The sequence below is a fragment of the Manis pentadactyla genome, chromosome 3 (assembly GCF_030020395.1).
Source record: "Manis pentadactyla isolate mManPen7 chromosome 3, mManPen7.hap1, whole genome shotgun sequence".
Taxonomy (NCBI): domain Eukaryota; kingdom Metazoa; phylum Chordata; class Mammalia; order Pholidota; family Manidae; genus Manis; species Manis pentadactyla.
In genome coordinates, this window is record NC_080021.1 from 11,982,103 (window position 1) to 12,004,675 (window position 22,573).

Consider the following 22,573-nt stretch of genomic DNA (forward strand, 5'->3'; position numbering starts at 1 on the left):
TTTCTCCAAGTCTGTGTGTTCCGAAAAGACCAGAGCTTGGGCAAGGCAGCCTTCTCCTCTCTACCTTCCTCTGGGCATTAAGACTTGGGGAGGGAAACTTTCTCATTAAACCTGTGTCCTAACATGAAATCAGCCCCAGGATTTTAGAAAGGAAGCTAGCTAAACCAGTTAAGCTGCTTCTTAGCTTGGACCATATTGGTTCTCTTTTGGTCTTTTGTTTTTCATCTTATGTAATGTGTTTTCTTCTGCAGCCTCAAAACTCAAACCTGTGAGAACCTAAACTTTTTCTACATTCTTAGCTCATGTTTGACACCCTCATTGTTCAGTCTAAAGCTCTGTATTTCAACTATTTGGGCACACAGCTAGTGACCTGATCATTTTGGCCACATTGGGGAGGATTTAAATCTCACCTCCTTGTACTGCTTATCTGATTCCCTGGTTCCAGGGCTGTGAACATGTTGTTAGTTAAGGCCCTGGGTCTGGGTTAACACAGGCTGGGCTGATGCCGTCTTTGACAGGCTGCAACTGAGTGCATGCCTTGTGTCGGGGATGGTGTCAGGCTCTTCACTAGCACTGGGGATACAGTAGTGACGAAACAGCATGACTTCTGCCCTGGTAGAGTGTGCAGTATTCAAGGAAGTACAGGAATCATCATCTAATTGCAATTGTGTGCTGAAACAAGAAGCACAGGGTCTTCTGACCTGGTCTGCTCCAAGTTCAAATGTGTGGACATGATGAACTCAGGCAGCAGTGGAGGCAGGAGGCATTATGAGTGGTGTGCAGTTCCAAATGCAAGATAGGAACAGGTGACAGTTTCAAGAGTAAGCCTCCGAAGAGTACAAGGGTCCTGGTGATTTGATAAAATTCAGGACAGGACCTTTCCTAGACATCTTCTCCCTGTCCCCTCCCCCCAGCTCCCCAAAACCCAAAGGAATTATTCTTTCCCTTTTATTTTCCAGGCCATGTGTCTGTATCATTGCCCGGGCAGTTGTGTGTTGCTCTGCTGCTCTGTACTGTAATAAGGTAGTGTGTCTTCTGTGTCCTGGAAGGGAAGGCTGTTTACTGTACCTAGTGTGTTCCCTGCAGTGTGTGACCCTGGATGGAAATGTTGGTCAGTTGGTTAATGAAAAGGCTCACCGGTTAACCTTAGGGTGTGGAACTAAGACATAATCCTTCTGGCATTCACAGCCAGCAGATCCAGAGAGGGCTCAAGACTGAGAACGGTTAGCAGGTGCCCCTTTGTGCTCTAATTCGCCAAAGCTTCCACTGATTGAGACAGGTAATGGGGAAATTCTATCACCTTGGGAATAGTTTAGTAGGTATTAGCTTGTAATTAAAAATTTGAGGTAAGTTGGCTCTTCTTTTCTGCATCATGTTACTAGTTTTCTTCCGGGCCCTGGGATTCTGTGTGCCTTCGGGGAGGAACCACCTGCCCGGATTGCTGTTCGCTCTGATCGCACCCCCAACTCCCATCTACCGTGGCCACTTTTCTTCTGTGTCCACGTGCTCCCCTTTTTTTGAATGCCATTTTTTTGAACATACAAAATTGTTTGCAACAGTAAAGGAAAAGTTAAAAATTGTTTCAATCCTACTTTTACTCTGTCTCAATTTTTAACTTCTCTACCCATCCCATGAGTAGAAATCCCATCTACCATTTCCCCTTGGGAGTACATGTTTTATATTAATGGTGTTCTATTGTATATACCCTTTTGTTCTTTGCTCTTTTAATTTAATAGTCACGACTTTTCAATCAACAAATGTTCTTTGATCTTCTACTATGTGCCAGGCATCGTTCCAGGGGCTGGAGGTAAATACATCAATGAACAAACCAGACATAAATCCCCATTGTCCTGGAGGTCTTGCCTAGCTTGTGGGGAGAGACAGTAAGCATAATACAGACTCTGTTTGGGAGGTGATCACTATTTTGTAAAAAAACGGTCTGGTTTAAGAAACTGAGAGTATGAATGTATAACATTTTTTCTCATATTGCTACTATTATCCTTGATGTCAAGGGACTGTATATTTAGCACTGAGGACTACGAACTTTAAATCTGGAGAGGACTTATGAGTCATTGAGAGCAAACCTTTCATTTTTTTGAGGCGATGAAACAGGTCTATAGAAAAGAAATGACTTGCTCAAAATTACAAAGCTTCTCAAGTGGTAAAGCAGGGGCTTTGACATTTTAATTAAGTCGATTTTCATTCATTCTAAAGACAGTTCTTTCAGAATCCTGCTATGCTGTTACCCTATTGTGGGAAATTTGTTTTTGGTTTTTATTGTAAATAACCAACAGTAGGCAGCTTACTACAAATACCATCTTAATGAAAGTAATTAATAACAGTAATAAATAATAGACTGCTGATATTTACTGAGCACTTATATTTGCAAGGGCCTGTTAAGTGCCTTACATGAAAGAACTTAATTCTGACAGTACCATTGCATTTTCACAAATGAGAAAAAGAAGGGATTCCAAGTCACATCTGTCTTGAGTCCAGAGTCTGAGCTCTCAGCCACTGCAATATACAGCCTTTGGATTTGAATACTAAAACAGCAAATTTCAAAAATCATGGTAGTCAGTAATGTATATTTATTTATTTAACACTCAGAGTTTACCAAGAGTGTCGACATATGAGGTTTAATTATATGTCATTGCTGTTTTTGGGATAAAAGTGGTTGAATGTTAGCAATTTCCTATATTCCATCTATTATTTCAGTTAATCCTCACAATAACTGTGAATTACCTGGTTACTGTGTCTATTTTATAGATGAGTGGTCTCATATTTTAGATGGAGCTTGACGTGTAGTGACTTAATGTTTGTAGAGAGAAAGGAGGAAAGGAGGGTGCAAAGCAAGGAAGGTAGAGTGGTTTATGCATAGTAAATAGCTGCTAAGACCTGGGTTTGAATCCTGCCTCCAACTCTTGGTAGCTTTGTCACCCCCAGCAAAATACTTACATTCTTTGTACCTCAATCTTCTCACCTGGTAACCGGGAGCAATAACATCTCTCTCATGATGTTGTTATAAGAATTGAATTACAAAATGGTGGAGATAATTTTGTTCAAAACCAGACAGAAACTAAGCAATTGATCAGAGGTGTTGGTCAGTAGTTGGTAGTAGTGCTTTCTGTCATTATTATATTTAAAAATAATACTCCTGCTCTTTCCTCTAACGGTGGTGTTTCTGCAGAACACACAAAAAATCTTTTAAAAATGGCACTGATACATTAATGCCCCTTGACGCAATTAGGAATTCTCTTTTTTCACAGATAAATTTTCCTCTGACTCTGATGGGGAGCCATAGAAGGTGGGGGTGGAAAGGTCGAAATTTAGCTCTGTTTGGATTTCTGAGTCACAGTGGGGTGATCCACCCAGCCTTTCTTCTCTCTTCCATTCCTCTAGTGCCGTCTCTGGTTTTATGACCTCTCCTGGGCACCTTGGTAAGGAGGCCTAGCCACAGTGGGGATGGGCAGGTGTCAGAGGCAGCCAGTGTCCTTGGGCCCTGACCAGTCTTGGTGGAGCAGATGTGCTCTTCCCTGACCACCGGGTAGGTGGGGACGGGTGTGACCAGCAGAGCGGAAAGTACCAAGTGGCCACCGAACCCACACAAGGGCTCGAAGTGCCCTTTGTGGAGAAGAGCACGCCCCCTGGGTGTGCATTCTGGGATTTTTCTGCAGCCAGCCCGTCTTCGCATGGGGCAGTGGGCTTTGCTGTGGCCTGCTTACAACAGCTATGAACTCTGGGGACCAGCCTGTCCCTCCTGGGAGAAACTTGGCCTCAGGGCAGGGCTTGGGAGGAAGTGGAGGCATGCAGAAAGTCTTTCTTTTCCTCTTTTTACATTAAAATCTTGGCAAGAAAACATGCTCTTTATTTCTCTTGCCTGTATCAGCCACAGATTCCCAAATTGAGCTCGTAGGCATAGGCCTCGCTTCTTCATACTTTGGCTTTTCTGGCTGCAATTTTGCTTCTCCATTTGATGGGGCCTCTAAGAAGTCCAGGTGGTGAATGGGCGGTGGGGAGTAGAGTTCTGTAGAAATACAGCTCTACAGCAATATAAACACAGAAAAAAAAATGGGATCTTGTCAAGAAGGAATTGCTGTATTAAAACGTGTTACCTTGACTGACATTGAAGAAACCTCCCCTTTAACTTAGCACTGGGATTTAAATACTTTATGGTAGAGCTGTGTAGTGGAGTGTTCCAGGGACCTTAACAGCAACGGAGCTGAAGTACCTCTTTAAGAAAAGGTGATGAAGGTATATCATGAGATGAAACAGTAGCTTATGATTCAAGTAAAGCCATTTTTACAGAAATGTATGCATTATTTTTATATAGATAACAGACACAGAAAAAACATTTGAAAGGGTAGCATATGGTGTGGGAGGTTGGATCACGAGTATTTATATTTTCTTCCTTTTGCTCATGTGTATTTTCAGCTTTTTTCTGCAGTCAATGTGTATTATTCAGATAATCAAGGGGAAAGAGATACCTAAGGAGCTGGGACCTCTCTTTTACCCTGTCATTCCCCATCAGTACTGACTGAGGGTCCCCAAAAGCAGGGAGGGCACAGCGACAGGTGTTGGAGTGGGCAAGATCCCCTGGCCTCTGCCTTGACAGAGTTGATGTTTTAGTGAAAGTTTTTTTTAGTTAAAACATGTTTAAGCTAAAGTGTAAAAATAGTTACAAGCTGTGATAAGTACCATAAAGGGAAAAAAGTCAGTGTCATGGTAGGAATGATAGGGGAGGTAGGATTTGACTTTAGGATGGGTGATGGGGTGAGTCACTTGGAGGAGGCCATTCTTGGGCCTAAAGGCTGAGAAACAGTGACTTGAAGAGGCTGGGAAGCATGTTCAAGGCCCAGGGAAGGCCCAGCAAATGCAAGGCTGTGAGAGCCTATCTTTTATGCTCACTTGGGCTGGTGAAACTAGGCATGGGCTGCCCACTTGTGAGAAACGTGTGATGTGGGGGAATGTGACTGAGCCTCATCGGTAGGCCCTGCAACTCTGGGACCCTGCGGCCACAAGGACAACTTTACAGCTTCTGAGAGACTGGCTGATGTTTTGCTAAATAACAGGTGTGTGTTAGGTTTGAGCTGCTGGCTTCATACTTTGGCTCTTCTTCAGTAGCAACTCTGATGCCATCTTTCCTGCTAGACCAGCTTTGAGCACCGCCCAGGGATTCCCAGGCCTCCTGTCCCTGTCCTCCTCTGTATTCATTAAACGCACCCATTGGATGCTCATCTGGAACGTATGCCACTGGAGTCTCAGACTTGAAACCCTGTGGCAGAAATGTCTGGGAAGGTGCCTGTTTCCTCAGGGATCCGGTATCTGTTCGTTCCGATCAGGAGGGGAAGCCGCTGGTAGCAGTCCTTGAATGTTAGGTTGAGGACTGAGACTTGATACAGAGGCAACAAAAACTACAATCTAGGTGCTTAAACATATTGCATGGTGTATTCAAGTTGACGATGGCAGCAACTACTCAGTCACCTCTGAGGGAGTTGGGCAATGCAAACGGAGAACCAGGACAGCGTTCCAATCCTTTGACCCAGTAATTACAATCCAGGGAATTTATGCTGAGGTTATGACTTTTTTTTTAATGGAGAGAAACCAAGAGAACCATGCCTGTAAGAGCAGTAATACCCAATAGTGACATAGTGTTGCGGGGTTTTGAGCATATTTTCCTCTACAGTGTTTCTGAGAGCTTTGCAACACTCCTGTGAAGTCGTTCTACCCATTTCACAGATGGGGAATGGAAGGTTAGAGAGACCACGTGTGTGGCCCCAGTTCACTCTGGCTGATTCAGGCTCTGAACCCTAGCACGTGCACTGTGCCCTGGGAGGTTTGCTCAGAGACTCAAGAAAATGGTGGGAGTCAGGAAACCTAAGGAACCAAGACTGAAAATATTCATTCAATTTAATGTGCTGAATTCTGTCCAAAGTATTTTATAAATTTTACCCAAGTTAATTCTTTTAGCAAACTTATGGGGAATCTGAGGCTCTGAGTGGTTGAGTGACTTATGTAAGTTGTAGAATAGGTTTTGGACGCTATCTGGGTTACCTCCAGAGCTTTGAGGTGGCTTCGGCTCTGCTCTGTTGCCCTGTCTCACAAGAATGCACTGCTGAATGAAGGAACACAGGAGAGGCTGATAGGTTCTTTTCCACAGATCTACAATTTCTACATGCAGTACAGTTGCCCAAACTTTGCTGGCCCTTGAGGCCACCCTTTTCCAATACCCTTCACCTAAAGGCTCTCTTTCCTTGCTCAGCTCATCCCTTGCAAAAAATAAATGCCCAGAGCCAAATGAGTCTAGGGTAAACCAGGAATGCAGAGTGTGGGCCTTTAGCAACTGAAGGAAACTGAGCTATTTCAACATGATGAAATACTCTAACTCTGAGGCCATTAAAATAATAAATGTGACTATAGAGATATGACAAAGTACTGGGAAATAGTTGCAGATCTCTAAGATACCAGTTGAAGCAATGGTATTCCCATGGATAAAGGCTGGCAGAGGACAGGAATGAAAACTGTGTGAAGACATGGGGGTTGGATGTGTCGCCATCCAATTAGTCTGCTGGGCTCAGAACCTCAGGGCTGCACCCCACAGCTCCTGCTGCTTCCTCCCCCGGACTGAACTAGTCATAAGCTCCTGCAGATTCTCCTATCAGTAAGCATCATAGTTGGGGTGCTTATTCTTCCTCCCCGCCACCAGTTTCCTAGACCAGGCTCTAGGTATCTCCCGCTTAGACCCCACGACAATGTCACTGGCTTGCTGGCCTCCATTCTCACTCTGACTGTAGCCCATATTAGATACTATGGTCAGAGTGACCTTGATATAAACCCCACTGATTATGTCTCTCCTTTTCATAGAAGCTTCTGTTTCTTGTTGCTTTCAGAAAGCAAGTTCAGAGTCCTTATCACGTTGTAGGAGGCGGTCTTTTGCAGTCTCATGGACTCCCTTCCTCTGCCCATGTGCCTTTTCTTCTCGGCCCTTCCTCAGTCTCTTCACAACCAAGCTCATCTTCTCTGAAGCCTTCACAGCTGTCCTGGGGAGAGTTGGTTCCTCCATCCTCCTAAATTACAAAGAATCATCGTGTATTGATCTGAGGTTACATCTCTTCCAGGGCAGGGACCGCATATCTTCCTTTCCCTCTACTCTAAACCGTCAGCATGATGCATAAGACATAATAGAGGGGCAAAACTGTGTGTTGATGGAATGAATCAATGATTGAATGAAACAATTTATTCTTTATAATGATTTAAAGTTGACTTACTTTTAAGAGATATTCATAGAAAACAGTATTTAAAGAAAGCATCAGGGTCTTCTGAAATTTACAAAAGCAGATAGTCAAGTTATCCTCAATGGAGAAACAAACTATGGAGTTGACAGATTGAGTTTGAATCCTGGATCTGTTTCATACTGAGCCTTGGTTTTCCTCATTTGTAAACTGGACATGATAGTAATACTATATAGGGTGGTTGTGAAAAGCAGAAGAGGAAATGCAAATAAAGGGCTCAGTACAGTGCCTGGCACATAGCACTCAAAAAATAAATGCAAGCAAGATACAGTGATTAAGTAATCATTGAGAGCCTAGCACCCTTATGTGAACCTCTTTTTTTTTGGTCCTTTTGGTTATTTTCAGTGTAAAACTTGAAAGCTTTGACCTCAACTGATATGTGAGTAAATTTATGCAGGATGATGAAGAAAGAGTCATGGAAAAATAAATTCACTTCTCTCAGGATCTTATTTCCTGTTCCCTCTTTTAGGATATCTCACACCGGGTAGTGGTAGAGCTTACTCTTACCCTGGCCGGGAATGGGGGTCTAGGACTGATAAGGAGAAAGATGCCCCAGAAAAGAGTATTCCACTCTCCACACAGGGCTCATCTGATTTTAGTTATTGCTCATCATTGGGCTGTTACCATTTCTGGACTGTAAGCTCCCCTTGGCTGGCATCATATCTGCATTGCTTCCCAGAGATAAAATTAGGACCAATGGTTGAAAATTGCTGGGTATCAGATTTCTGCTCAGTGTAAAAGAAGAGGTTCCTCACAATTAGAGGAGGGTGACAGTTGCAATATGAGCTCCCTATAAATGGAGATATTCCAACTAAACTGGTTGGTCATGTGTTGAGGATGCACTGGAAGACATTTCTCTTTTGGCGGGAGGTGGGGTGAGATGTTTGGTTACCCACAGCTCGTATCTAAGGGATTGGGTAGGTGTATGAACTCTTTTTCTTGTTCAAATTGAGGACAATGGATTTACATGGACAGGGCTATTTAAGATTGGGTGTCAGTATATTGGGAAAATGGGCCAGCGTTCTTAGATTGTGAGGGCTGTTATGTCAGCATCAATATTTGAAAAAATATCGGCTCCCTAAGTTTAGTTGAAATTGATGTAGATTATAATATAGTATAGAACTCCCAAATCATCCTAAAGTATGATAATTAGGGTAAAAGCCTGAAGCCTAGGACTCTTACCTTTAGTGTGTGCCTTAAAAAACCACTTAATGTCTCCATAACCCTCTAAACATATTTCTATGTAATATGGCTGATATCATTTGGTCTCCTTGTAACTCAAGGGGAAGACAAAGGCTAAATTATAAATAAATAAAGTAAGAGCTGTCCTTCTGTATTTGGGGCAAGGAGTGATTTCTTGGCCATATCTGGTAAAGCCTAGATAGTTATTGGATTTTAACTATTTGACTGTAACAAGAGTTCACAACCAGGGTTTCATAGATAAGCTCTCTAGGTCCATAAATCCCCTGAAATTGCATGCAAATTTGTGTGCATAGGCGTGTTTTTCTGCGGAGAAAAACCTATATTTTATGGAATTTTCAGTAGTGTCCTTACCCCCAAAATGTTCACAGCCGTTTACTTCCGTGGTAATGATCTGCTCAGCAAACTGAAAACACTCCTGGGAGAGGTAACACGGTACTCATTTGCACTTTGGTATTAATGAGAATTAATTTTTGCCAGTTTTCTGACAGCATTAGGATCAACTAGCTAGATGGGATGCCGTTTTTCTATGTAAAGAGAGCATTTATGTTGGAAGAGTGACAGGGGAAATAAGGGAAATTTATTTTAAATAATGAAGATGCTGTGCCCTCGGCCACATCCCAGTTCTCTGCCCAGAGCAGACCCTAGAACAAAGTCACATTTATCTGAAAGGGCTCTGCGTGGCACGGGTACAAGTCTCAAGTGGCGCCTGATTTCTGTTCTCAGACTGATCATTTAACACCTCCCAAGGCGTCTCCGAGATACCATCACGGGCGATAACGGTGCATCTCTTCGGCTGCGGGAGCCTGACAAGCGCATCGGCCACGTCGGGAGAGTGAGGGAGGTCCAGCACCTGGCTCAAGGGAAAGGCGTGCCCACCTGTGCAGCCTTTCCAGGCCGGGGTAGGGGTATGTGGCAGCTTCGCTGGGTTCAGCACAGAGTCTTGATCTGCGAGTCCGGAGTTCCGGTTCCTGCCATTACGGATCTCGCTGACTGGAGGCAGGTCACAGCCACCTCTGAATCTGTTTCCCATCCGTAAAATGAGAAGGATGCAAGGTTCTCACCCACCCAGATGCCAGCCTCGCGCGAAGGTGCTGCCCCTTTAAGGAGGGCGGGGACGCGGTGGCCGTGGGCCGCGCCCCTTTCCTCTCGTCACTCGTCCTCCAGACCACCTGTCTCCGGCTTCGCCCCGCCCCCTGAGGGGCGGGGGAAGAGGGGGCGGGAAAGGAAGGCTGAGGATTTACCTTGCGGGGCGGGCGCCCAGCGCATGCGCACGGCCGGACAGGTCCATGGCGCCCTCACTTCCTGGCATTCCCCCTTCCCCCTCCTCGCCTGTACCCTGTACATCCGGGTCACTTGCCCTCCCCGCTCTGAGCCGCCGCTGCCACTGCCGCCTGGCTCGTCGCGGCTCCGCCACACGCGCAGGTGCGGAGGGGCTCCCGGTCCGGCCGCAGCCGCTGCCCCGGTCCGGGCCCGGGGCTCCCTCTAGCGCCGCTGAGGAGCCGCCGCTGCGGCTTGCGAAGGGCGGAGGAGCGGGGCTGAGAGCTAGGAGGCTCGAGCGGAGGGTGAGTGATGTATTTTTACCGTTCTCCTTCCCGCACACCCCTCGCTTTCCTGCTCCTCGACCCCATTTTGGCGGAGAGGCGGGTGCGGTGCGGCCCGCGCCGGCGCGGCACCTCCTAGTCCCTCGGCGCGGCGGGCCCGCCCCGACGCCCACCCGGGCGCTGCGGCTGCACCTCGGCCGGCGCCCCCCGGCCCCCGCAGCCCGGCCCCCGCGGCGCTCATTCATTCGGACTTCCCTTTCTTCCGTCCCTCCCTGTCACGCGCACCTCCACGCGCCTGCTCGCCGCCCCCTCGCACCCCAAGTCTTGCTGCCGCCCGTGACCTTTGGCTCCCCGGCTCTTCCCCTGCTGCGCAGATGTTCGCCCCCGCCGCCAGCTCCCTCTCCTGCCTGCAGCCGCCGCTCCTCACGCCGTCTGCCGGTGCTCGTCCCCAGATCCACACCCCCTTCTCCCTCGGACTCCGCCACGCCTCGGCACCCAGCCCTCCTGGTCACTCGCGTTGAAGTCGCTGTGTTTTTTGCCCCCCACTCCCTTCCACCTGTGCGCGCAGACCGTCCAACTTATTTACTGCTTATTCTCAGCATTTAAAGTCCAGTTTCTCAGCCCCAGGGTGTGGTCTTAGTGTGTTTCCAAAGCAGACAGTTTCTACTATAATTATCCAAATCTGTGACTGTCAAACTGTAGAGGAAGTGGCAATTGCGTGTGTGTGTGTGTTTTTCCTCGTGGTTATTCTGGGCCTTACCAAGTATCTTCTAATTGTCTTTTTCTTGGAGTGTCTGTGCTGGTTTAATTTTCTCTGAATGTACGGTTTGGCAAAAGATTGTTACTCTTTCTATTCTGCATTCCTCTTCGCTTAGTTCTGTGACTGATTTGCAACATTACCTGTTAATGCCGTTTGTTGGTGAGACTTTTTCTTGTCTCATCTGTCAACAACCGTTACTTAGTGTCCGCTGGTGTGCAGAATACTGATGAAATGCCTGAATTCTTGCAGTAACATAAAGTTCCACTCCGGATGAGACAAAGATTTTTAGAATTTGTTTGCATTTTTTTGCCCCTCTTGGAGATTTATTGAGTTTGTCATCTTTTTACCCCTTAATTTTTATGTGAAAAATGTGTATCGGTCTATTTTGTGTTCTTACAGTTTTGCAGTTTGGCAGGCTGACATTCCAGAGGAGTGTTTTATGTAGCTAAAAGGATGTCATTCACTTGGGTGTTTGGAACTTCTTGCAAATAATTTGAGACTAATGTACCTCAAGAAAAATATACTATCCTTTTAATTTTTTAATTGTATTTAATAGTAGAAACAGCGACTTTGTATGTAGAACAACTTGATAATTGGGGCTTATTTGATAGCCGGTTTGTACAGCATTGTATAACCAAAACTGCCTGATTGGCACTCATAAAATAAAAGGACAGCACTTTTTTTTCATGTGGCATTCATACTCCATAATAATGAATTCCAAGGAAGGTTTTTAGTCCTGAAGTACACCTACCTGATATCAGTATGATACAATTGTTATATCAATATTAATAGCATTTTCCAACAGCCCTTCCTTCTGGGTAGCTAGGTATTAAAAAGGCACTTGGCTGTTTGTCCCTGTTTAGGTTTTGGGTAAGCACTCTGGCGGTAGGATTTTTAACTCATAGTCAAGATGGCTTTTTTTCTTTCTTTCTTTTTTGGTGGAGCAATTTTGCTAGATAATATTTCTTTTCAGTTCCTTAAAACTTTGAACAGCTTTGTAGCTGCCTCAGAGGAAACTCTTGTTGTAGGATATATAGTATGAACTCTAGATTATTGGGTAATTGGATAGAGGTTGGATTTTTTTCTCCTAAGAAAGTAGTTGGTCAAAGGGAGGAATGATTATTAAAGTAAATCTAGTTGCTCAGCAAAAACAAAATTTCAGATGTTGAGTAAAACTGGGTGAATGTTTATTTCTGGTAGATTATAGGGTGGTATTTAACAAACTTAAAATTCACTTTAGACTTTACCCAAAAAATAGGTTAAAACAATCATGTTTAGTGTCATTCTTGAGATTATTTGACTCATATTTGAAATGGTTATTAACCTTTGCCTTGTAAGTGATTCAGGGCTATAGAAGGGAATACTGACTTTATCTTACTTGTAGTTTCATTGGAGAAATTGCTAGGCCATCACTTACGAGGTTATTTGACTCATTAAGTGTTGATGCACTCAACTATGAGAGCCCATAATTTGCTCTTTCACTGTTTAAGGAACACAAATTTATAATATTCAGAAATATTTAATTGTGTTGTAGTGGCATGATTGCTATTATTTTTCATTCTCCTTTTCTGTTAGAGCACCAGAGTTTAGCACAATGCCTGCCTGGTGCACAGTGGATACTCAGTAAATGTTTTGCATAATTGAATGAATGGTGGAAGTCAAAGAGTTTTTGACTAACATTATTTTGTAATCATGTGGCTGAAGTATTGGAGACAGATGTTGATTGCTTTGAGCTGAAGTTTTTTCAAGTAATTTGTCTATTTTGAGGATTGCTATATTTGATTAAACTGCTATGAGATCTTTGGGCCTTAGAAAGTATAATAGGTGTGTCATTTTGTGTTATACTTTAGTTCATTGAATGAATTTGTTTACTTAGAATGGATATTTGATACATGTATCTTGTCAGCATTCACGAGAAATAGTCAATTCAGATAATTTCTTATACTTTAAAAGTTTCGGAAAGCATACAAATTCTTGGATGTGTGAGCTCATCCTATGTTAATGACCAGTTCACTAAATTAGGTTAATTTTTCAAAGAATACCTTTTCATCTAGCAGAAATGAAAGACATACCCAATAGTGTGACAGTTCCTTAATATTTCAGTGGTGGTGGTGGTGGTGGTAATGTTAATAATAACTAACACTTACATGATGATTATTACTTGTCAGGAAGTGTTCTAAAATGTTGAAACTTAATCTTTGTAGCAACTCTATTAGGTACATGTTAGGATTCCCATTTTGCAGCCAAGGAAACTGAGGTTAAGTAACTAAAGTGACAACCACTACTAAGTGACAGAACTGGGTCTTGACTCCTAATTATTCGGCTGTAATAGTGAACATCTGTGTATCAAATGCTTCATATACATTTAAGTTAGTTTTACAGCAACCCTGCAAGGTGTAGGTTAATTTCTAGTTAATCTCTAATTAACATTAGGAAAGTAAGGCTAAGAGAGTTTAGGTAACTTGTCCACATGCTCTCCCAGATAGGATGAGGAGGGCTGGCAGTTAAATTAGGTCTCTGACTTGTAGTCTTTACTAAAATTCTGTTTCAGAGTACTAATTTGAGGTCCTATAATTTATATTACAAATTTAGAAGGCATACTTAAAACAGCAGATCTCAAAACTTTTTCAGCTGCCACTCACAACAGAAAATGTTCACTTGTTCTCTACCCTCCTGTGAGCATATACAGGATTATAATTTCCTGCCCACTAGCTGTAGCTTCACCCCTTTCCCACTCATGCAGGTATAACAAAATGCAAATGAGTGACATTTGTGTAAACTTTTTAAACAAGGAAATCGTTCTTTGAATTTTGATTCTTTAAATATACACATTCTTGTGACACATCCCACAGCCTGATAGTAGTACCATGGGTGAGAATGGCTGTTTTCAAAGATACTGGGTGATTTTGTTTATTTAAATAGAACATCTAATGCAGAGACATATTTTTGTAGCTATTTATTTTGAAAAGATGGTCAGTGGTACTATTGTATGTGACATTGTAAAGCTTTCAATCCTGTAGTTACTTTCTGCCATGCAAGTAATCTTTAGTTGATCTATTCTAGTTTTTACTTGATGCATGTCTGGTATATATGAAATCTAGACTGAAAAATGAACTCTCTACTCTGCTTAGAATACTTCTTCCAATCATAAATTGGCATGTTCTTAGATAATCCAAATTACACTGAATACTATTTTAGGTCATGTACATTTAAAAAATACATGCTGGCTCTGTATGACAGTAATATAGGTTGTAAAGGAAGCATGGGAAAGAGGTAGACAGTAAGTAAACTGTAAGACTGGCTGCATGAGTCAGGATAACAAGTTCAGGTCAGTTGGGATTGAAGGCTATGGGGAAACCATTACAGGATTTTAAGGGAAAAGGAAGTGAAATACTCAAGTTTGTCTTTTCAAAAGATTGTTCTGACAGCTTTTGGAGAGTGGATTGAAGGTGAAGTAAGATTGAATACAGGTAGGCAAGTTAAAAGGCTGTTTCAAAAGTCCAGGAAAGAATTGACAGGGAGGGATCTGTACCTGAGTATTGACAGTGGAGGGATGATGTTAAATCTCTAAGACGTGATGATTTACTGGCTGTGGACTCCATTGCGCCTTTGCATTTGCTGGTGGAGTAGGGGATAACTTTCCTCCAGAGGTCTCATTACTTTGTCATGTAGAGATCTGGAGCTAAGGCCAAGCCAGATGTATCCTCAATAACGCATTTTCAGTTGACTCTCTACATTGTTAGTCATGGAGTTAGGAGCCGACCCACCCTGAAGTAGAACTATCAGGCTGGAGACTCATGAGGCTCCCATGAGTCAGGCATTCAGTTTCCAGAGGCCCAGTAGCTTGCTAATAGCTGCTTCACAAAAGGGCTGTGCCTGATAGCTGTGTCAGGGAGGCAGAGTCCAAAACCCCTGGGGGCACCTACAAGTGGAGGCTGCCTCAGTGTGTCAGAGGCGCCAGTCAGGAAAATCATGAGTCACAGAGACTGGTAGAGTCAAAGTGGTCAGTGGGGTTGTGGGGCCCCAAAGGCACTAGTACTTTTCTACATGCAGTCCTTCCTGGTTGGGAGATGCCCCTCTGGTACTTATAGGATGGAAATGTACACCCATATAACACATCCATTCCTAATGTACATTGGGAGGCAACAACAGGACATTGAATTGGTTCAAAGAGCCATCGCCCCAATAAATCACATTCATTTCCCTTCTCCACTGTAAATCCTGCCCAAATCCTGTTTGTTGAATCTGGAGGTCCCCTTCCTCTATGGGACTAGACAGGATGGTGACAACCTGGGTGCATATATCCAAGAAAGCCATGGAACTCTCTCTCTAAAGTTCCCTGGGGAGCTTCAGAGGGGTATGTATGGCCTACAGTCCTTTTTGGTGGTCAGGGAGACCTCAGCACCATCCCTTACCATTTTTGTCTGTAAAGTGACAGAGTTTGGGGGTAGAAATAGAGAGATGGAGGGGGACAGAGAGGGAGAGGGCACCTCTGCCCCAGTAGTCAAGGCTTTTGCATTCGCTTTTGGTCACTCATAGTTCATCCAAAGGGACCTAACAGTACTTTTAGTCCACCTGAAGCTCTGTATTGGCAGCAAGTTCATCATAATTTACACATACTCTTTCAGCTTTGGGGATTCCTTGGCTTGGTGTCATAGCCACAGTGCCTGTCAGTGGTGACATGGGGCTTGTTGCCCCATTGTCATGACACATCCCTTCCTCTGCCAGCCCAGAGGAGAATGAACGACAACCAAGTCACCATTTGGGTGGCTAATTTCAATCCCACTTCTCACTGTTCAGTTTCTATTAATTCAACTTGTGTCCATTAATAGGTAGGACAGTGGGGGTCCTTATTCCCACCTTTCCCCACCCAGTACTAGGATTGCTCTCAGATCCCAGGGTGGCTTTTCATTTCCCAGAACTCTGCTCTCAGGGGCCCTATTCTCTCTCTTCTAGAAAGGCATGGCTCTGTCAGCACCCCATCCTTGTTGTCCTAACTGTCCAGAACCATGATAGTCTGAGATCTTACCGTACTTGCAAACCAGTAAGTTGCCCTGCCACATTTTCATGGATAGTGGTAGAAGACAGAGACTCCTATGTAAGAGATGTGAAGGACAGTTTATTACTATAGTAATAGCAGTGGGCAGAGAACCAGCATTTGTGTTGGTTTCCTAATGCTCGGGTAGTACTTGCACCATAGAGTGGGCTACGTTAACTGGAGAGAAGCCCTGAGATTAGGGAGTCCAGATCTTTTGTAAAGAGCAGCAGTATGTGTGCCTGCCCCTTGCTCTAGAGGGGTACATTATGTTTATTGTACTAGACAGTAAGCATGCCTGTTCTTTGCTCCAGAGGGAAACACTGTATTTTTCAAGGCTGATTGCTATGCAGACATCCTTGAAAATATCGAACACATTAGAAAAATGCCTTTGGAGAATTATTTCCCACCATATTATACCTCAATAAATGTGACTTTTAGAAAGTGCCTGGCATGTAGTAGGGACACAGTATATAATATTTTTGTTCATTTCTTTGATCTGATTTTTATGGAAACCTATATGCAATGGCCTTTTCGACTTTACAGATTTTCTCCAAGGTAAGTTGGTAACTAGCAACAGTTACTTAAAAGTAATGACTAACATATTCAGACATCTTTTTATTTGAAAAAAATCATACATGGTCTTTTAAGAATTTCAGGGTCATTAAATTAAAGTTAAATATGAGAAAACCGCCTTTGGGTTGCAAGGCATGAAATTACTTTGTTTTTGTTTATATCAAACTACAATTGTCTACTTAAAATTCTGGCATATTCTAACAAAACTGTTAATTAAGCACAACAATTTAAAGTGAGCCTTTTCCTTTAGATCTTGGGACAGTATAGATTTAGGGAGTAAGGCTAGCCTAGCAGCAAGTTTAAACTTGCAGTTTTTCATTTATTTTATTTTTTTTGAAAGGGTGTAGGTCTCAGTTTTATCAATTAGTATTTTGTAAATCTTCCCTTCTATTTTCTATAAACAAGCATTCTAAAAATATTATTTTGAAAGAAAGCTTCCCTTACTAAAGATTATTTGTTACATTTAAACCTGTTTTGACTTCAGTATTTAATGAGTCCTGGTAGTACATAAATATATTTACCAAGTTGATTTAAAAGTACAGAGAAGTAAGCTTCATTTATTCCTTTCATTTGGGTTAAAGTGTACATGAATTCACAGATTTAGAAGTGTAAAATAGTCTTCTAGCTGTGGTGGTACTAGTTCTAAGCTGCTAGTGGGTAAAAATAGGTTGATGCCTGAAAATCAGGGCTGAAGCATTTTGGAGATGATCTTTGATAATTGGGGATTCCCTGTATTAAAATGTGAATATAGTTAAACTAAAGCGTTTCCTTTTTATTTATAGAACAGTATGTTGAAGCAATAGTAAAAATATGTAGCCTGGGGTTGGCAACTCTTTGAAATGGGTGTGCCAAAGTTCCATTATAGTATGTGTCATGTTGACAACTGGCCAGTGTTCTGTCTTTGGTATGTGTCACTGACCCCTTCTTAGTAGCCTATTAACATATTAAATAGATATCTTTTAGGAACCTCATTTTGGCTGATTGTATGTTCTTTCTTTATAAGCAACTTTTTGAACTAATGTACATTTTATTAAAATCAAATTTAATTTTTAAATTACTCTGTTTGCCTAGTTTGGGTATGTAGATAACCTATGTATTTAAATAATTAAAAAGAATATTTAAGTACCTAAGTTCAGAATTCTTCCTAGTTGATGTATTAAAGCAGAACTTTTTTTGAGGTCCCCTCACTGCCTCTGGTATAGCAGATCCCTTCTAGGATCTTATATAGGCCTCACAAGTAAGAGATGAATGACCACTTTTTAAAAAAAGTGTAACTGGCTTACAGTATTACTGGAAACTGTCCTCAAGTTATAAGGTAGGCCTAAACAGATGCTCTAAGATAACTTATCCGAGGAATTTTTTTCCTTTTATAGCAAGGTCACATCTGCTTTCTTTTTAAGTATCTGGTATAGAAATTTACAAATATATAATGTATGTATACATTTGTGTGTGTGTTTCTATATAGCTATATTCCTGTTATAATCCTGTACAGCTAGAAGACAAAACTAATATGGAAGAAGCAGATGACTTTTTTTTTTTAAATCTGTAGGGATATGGGGCTAATAACTTAATGTGGTCAAAAAGGTGTGTGCCCATGGCTCTTAGAAGTACTCTACAAAAAGGATAAAGTAAAAATCACCTAGTCTATAGTCCTGCTAATAGATGATTGTTATGTGTGCTCTATTGATACACTATTTTAATGTACATTTTCTTTTAATACAATTTTGTTGTATCACTGATTTTTTTTGGTATTTAGAAAAACCTGATAATTCGGTTAAGAAATATAATTGTAATTGTGCTAACTTTTCTCCACACTTTTTAAAACAGTTGTGTTCAAGTATACATATCATAAAATTCACGTTTTAAGTGTACAATTCAATAATTTTTAGTAAATTTACTAAATTCTCAAATTTGCAGAATTTACCACAGTCCAGTTTGGAAACATGTTCATCAACCCAGTAAGTTCCCTGTCACCTGTTATACCTAATCTTTATTTCTGTTCCCAGCCCTAGGCAAGTATTTACCTATTTTATGTTTTATAGGTTTTTCTCTTCCAGACATTTCTTATAAATTAAATCATATAATATACAGTTATTTTGTGTCTGGCTTCCTTTACTTAACATACAATGTTTTGGAGGTTGATCCTTGTTGAGTGTGTCAATAATTCCTTTTACTGGTGAATACTATTCCATTATATGAATATACTACATTTTGTTTAACCATTTACCAATTGATGGACATTTGAGTTGTTTCTACTTTTCGTCTGTTACAAAAAATTCTGTGGACATTTGTGTGCAAATATTTATGTGGCTGTATATTTACATGTCTTTTGGGTAGATGCTTAGGAATGAAATTGCTGGGTCATATGGTAAACTTGTGTTTAATTTTTAAAGAAACTGCTAAACTGGTATCCAGACTGTTCCATTATATATCCCACCAGCAGTGTATGAGGATTTCAGTCTCTCCAAATCCTTACACTTGTCACTGTCTTTTTGGATTATAACCATTTTAGTTGGGTGTGAAGTGGTGTATCATTGTTGTTTGGATTTGCATTTCCCTAATGACTAATGATGTTGAACATATTTTCAAGCCATTTTCATATCTTATTTGATGAAATGTCTATCAAATCTTTAGCCTGTTTTTAATTGAGTTGTCTCACTGAGTTGTAGGAGTTTTTTATATTATCAGGGTCTGTGTCTTTTATCAGACGTGTGATTTGCAAACACTTTTTCCCAGTCTGTGGCTTGTCGTTTTATTTTCTTAATAATATCTTTTGAGGTGCAAGGCAAGGTTTTTTGAATTTTAGTGTAGTTCAGTTTATCTTTTTTTCTTTTAAGGATAGTGCTTTTTGTGCTGTGTTCAAATCTTTGCCCAACCTGGTCATGAAATTCACTGTTTTCTTCTTAAAGTTTTTTAGTTTTAGCTCTTGCATTTTAGTCAGTGATCCATTTTTAATTAACTTTTGTATATAGTGTGAGTTAAATTTGTAAGTTCGTCTTTTTGTATATGGATATCCAATTCTCTCCTTTCCCCCATTGAATTACTTTGGTATCTTTGTTGATAATCAGTTGACCATAGATTTATGGGTTTATCTCTGGACTCATTTCTATTTCATTGATTTACATGTCTATCCTTCTGCCCATACCACATGTCTTAAATACTTATTTTCATGCCATATTTTAATAACTCCAATAGCATTCTTCTTGTAAAAATATATGCTCATATTTATAAAAGATTTAAACAAAGTGGAAAAGTAAAAGAAGAAAGCAAAAATCATCATCTAAATAGCCACTGTTTGGGTGAACACTCTCCAGACATCTCTGCACATGCACATATATATGCATGTTGTATGAGCATGCACACATCCTCCATAGTTAGGCATAAAGACACACATCAGTATTTACCCACGCTTATTGTTCTTGTGTGCTTTTTGAGTGAGTACATTTATTGTCAGCTTTAGGGGAGAGAGAACTGAGTATTTTTTTCCTTCAGGCACTTCTGTAATTCTGAGTTTTACTGACATAAACATAAGAAGAGCAAAGATTCTTTAGCTAAGAACTATGAGTGGCTTTTTCTTGGTAGCACATTAAATGGAATTTATTTCTCACTTCATCTTCTAAAATAAGACTTCAAAACAAATTTTTAAATGTGTACTCTGTGAAAGGATGATAAATGATGTGTGAAACTTTTAACAAAATCCCCAAATCCAGTTTTAAACATTAAAAGTTTTCATAAATCTGCTCTTGAGTATTAGATTAACTTTTTGGCAGTTGTGATAATGAGTGTGGAGCCAGTAAACATGTATGTGTGGTGATAGTTTTATTTGCAGTCATATGAGAACAGATCCCAGTTGCAAGCTTGGTGTTGCCATGTTCATAAAGGAATAATAAATAATAACCTTGCTCTTTTGCACTTTGTGAATTCTACCTTGTCAAATTCAGAGATAACTTGTAGTAGGAAAGCCCTGAAACACGTCTCATCTGAGTGCAGATCATATCCCATGAGCAGAAACTCCCGTGACATTCTTGTATGATTTTATTGATGAATACAGGGTTTAAAAATCACATTTAGAGATGTAATGGGTATAAGGAGACCCTACAGATTATGCTTAATTAAAAAGGTGGAAGTTTAATCTCTGGCAGTGGGGACACATGAAGGTTTTGAATTTGGGGAGTGACATTGTGAGACAAATTTCAAAAAGCCTTTAAACTAAACTCTTACATTGATTTAATGGAAATTCAGTGTTTGAAAAAGGCATACTTAAATTGTGTGGGAAACTGTATTTCTCAATGAAAGTATATACATGAGGTGTTTTTGTACAAGATTTTAAAAAGTTAAAACTTGAAATAAGTTTTCAAGACAAAGTTTTATAGAAAGGGAAGCAGTACATTGAAATGTTAATGGTCGCTGTGTGTGGTGGGATTATGGATTTTCTATCTGCTTTTTGTGGAAAATTTAGAAAAATGTTAATTATATTATGTAATAAGATGTTAAAATGGAACTTTTTCATTCTGAGCTTGCTCTAAGTCAGTAGATGTGCATTTCTAAAGTAAGTTGTAAGAATACCTTGCAGGTCTTGTGAAAGAAAGAGGCAGAAAATGGATCTTGTGATTTTTAAGGCCTACTCCATCTGTTGGTATAAAGATTCAGGAAGTTGGGAATTAGAAGATCTTTTGAACCAAGTTGTTGGTATGCTAGGCGTTTTCTTCCAATCCTCCTGCCTCTTATTCTGGAGTACTCCCCCTCAAGCATAGGGGCTGTGCAGTAGTGACATGCAGACTAAAATGTGTCTCATGCAGTTGTGGGGGAAACATAGTGGGGTGGTGTGTCTCACTCATGCCTGGGTGACAGAGAGGCCCTCACTCTGGCCAGCACAGTCAAGTGAGGACTTGCTCGTTCTCCCAGAGTTCTTTGGGGCAAGGGGTACATGTTTCCTTAGAGTGGATGAGGACAAGAGTGAGAGAAAGCCCATAGGATCCAGGTAGTATGGGTGACGGTGGGAATAAATGGTTGGATCCCAGAGGAGGAGCATTGTTCTGCCTCAGGAGAATTGCAGTGAGAGGTCCGCAGGGCTGGCGTGGTGAGAGCTTCCGAGGGTCACCTGTGAGAGCATCCCTGACAGGTGGCCTCTAAACACCTTTTGAGGCAAGAGAGCAGCCAGGCCCTGTTGTGACACTTGACCGCCCTACCCAGGCTTTGTAGGGGGGAAGGGAGAGGGATAAAGCACAGCCCTCTGGGTAAAGGTGCTGCTAGGGCTAGCCTGGGGACCAGAGGAGAAGCTGTACCCTTGAATGAAAAATTCCGATGATTACAGGAAACTGGATCTATCAGTTTCTAAACTCAAGATCATTTTTATAACTTGAGAAGGACCAAAGTCCTATTAGGCTTGCCTAAATACAAGGTAAGGACATTAACTATTGCCTCAGGATAACTTTAAAGAACAGTGGTGGACAAAAAGATGCTTTATGGTTATACCTCACAGGCTCTGTCCACGGTGATAATTACAGTTGTTTTTCTAGTAAGAAAAATATCAATGAAATTAAATTTTTACAAGAGGAATATGCCCGTTGAGGCATTTTGTTGTGGATAAAATGTCATCAACTTCGGGACCAGGCAGATCTGGGTTCAAGTCAGATCAACCCCTTATTAGCACTGACATAAAGTGGGGAAAACCAATTTTGGAGGTTCGTTTTCCTCATTAACTTTTTATAAAAAGGGTGATATTACATGTTTTGTAGTGTTGTACAAAAAAATTAATGGTCTTTAGCAAAATGCAAGGTACACAAATACTAATAATCCCCTCCCACATAGCGATGTTTCTTACAGTTTAAAACATGTTTTTACTCTCCTTAACATGTGTTTTACTTCCTCTAAATGTATTCCTTAAAAATACTACATGGATTGGGGATTTAGTAAAACTATAGGGTACTAATAGGATGTAAGAAATCTTAGTTCTTAGGATAGCTAAATATTCCACTTCTGATTTGAAATGTGAAAGGTTTTCAGAAAGAATGAAAAGTAGTTTTATTAAAAATTGGTTTTTAGTGAGGAAGCATATGAATTAGGGAGTCTAAAGAAAAGGTAGGCCCAGGGGGAATATTTTTTTCTTTACTGTTCTTGGAGCAATTTGGAGTTTATAAAACAAAAGCCAGCATCTTATTGTAGAGAG

The 22,573-nt window shown here is 41.2% G+C and overlaps 1 protein-coding gene across 12 annotated transcripts in view; it reads left to right on the forward strand.

Annotated features, from left to right (window-relative positions):
• Positions 1-22,573, forward strand: part of CYRIB (CYFIP related Rac1 interactor B) — a 146,077-nt gene that overhangs the window by 50,000 nt on the left and 73,504 nt on the right. For 2 of the 12 annotated variants that reach the window (XM_057497741.1, XM_036890499.2), the window contains exon 1: positions 9,817-10,054. The exons of 7 other annotated variants lie outside the window; for them this stretch is intronic. The gene's annotated coding sequence lies outside the window, so the exon portion shown is untranslated. Of the gene's footprint in view, positions 1-9,816; positions 10,055-22,573 lie in introns of those variants that run through there. 3 more of the 12 variants (XM_036890495.2, XM_057497740.1, XM_036890491.2) reach the window with 2 other exon arrangements.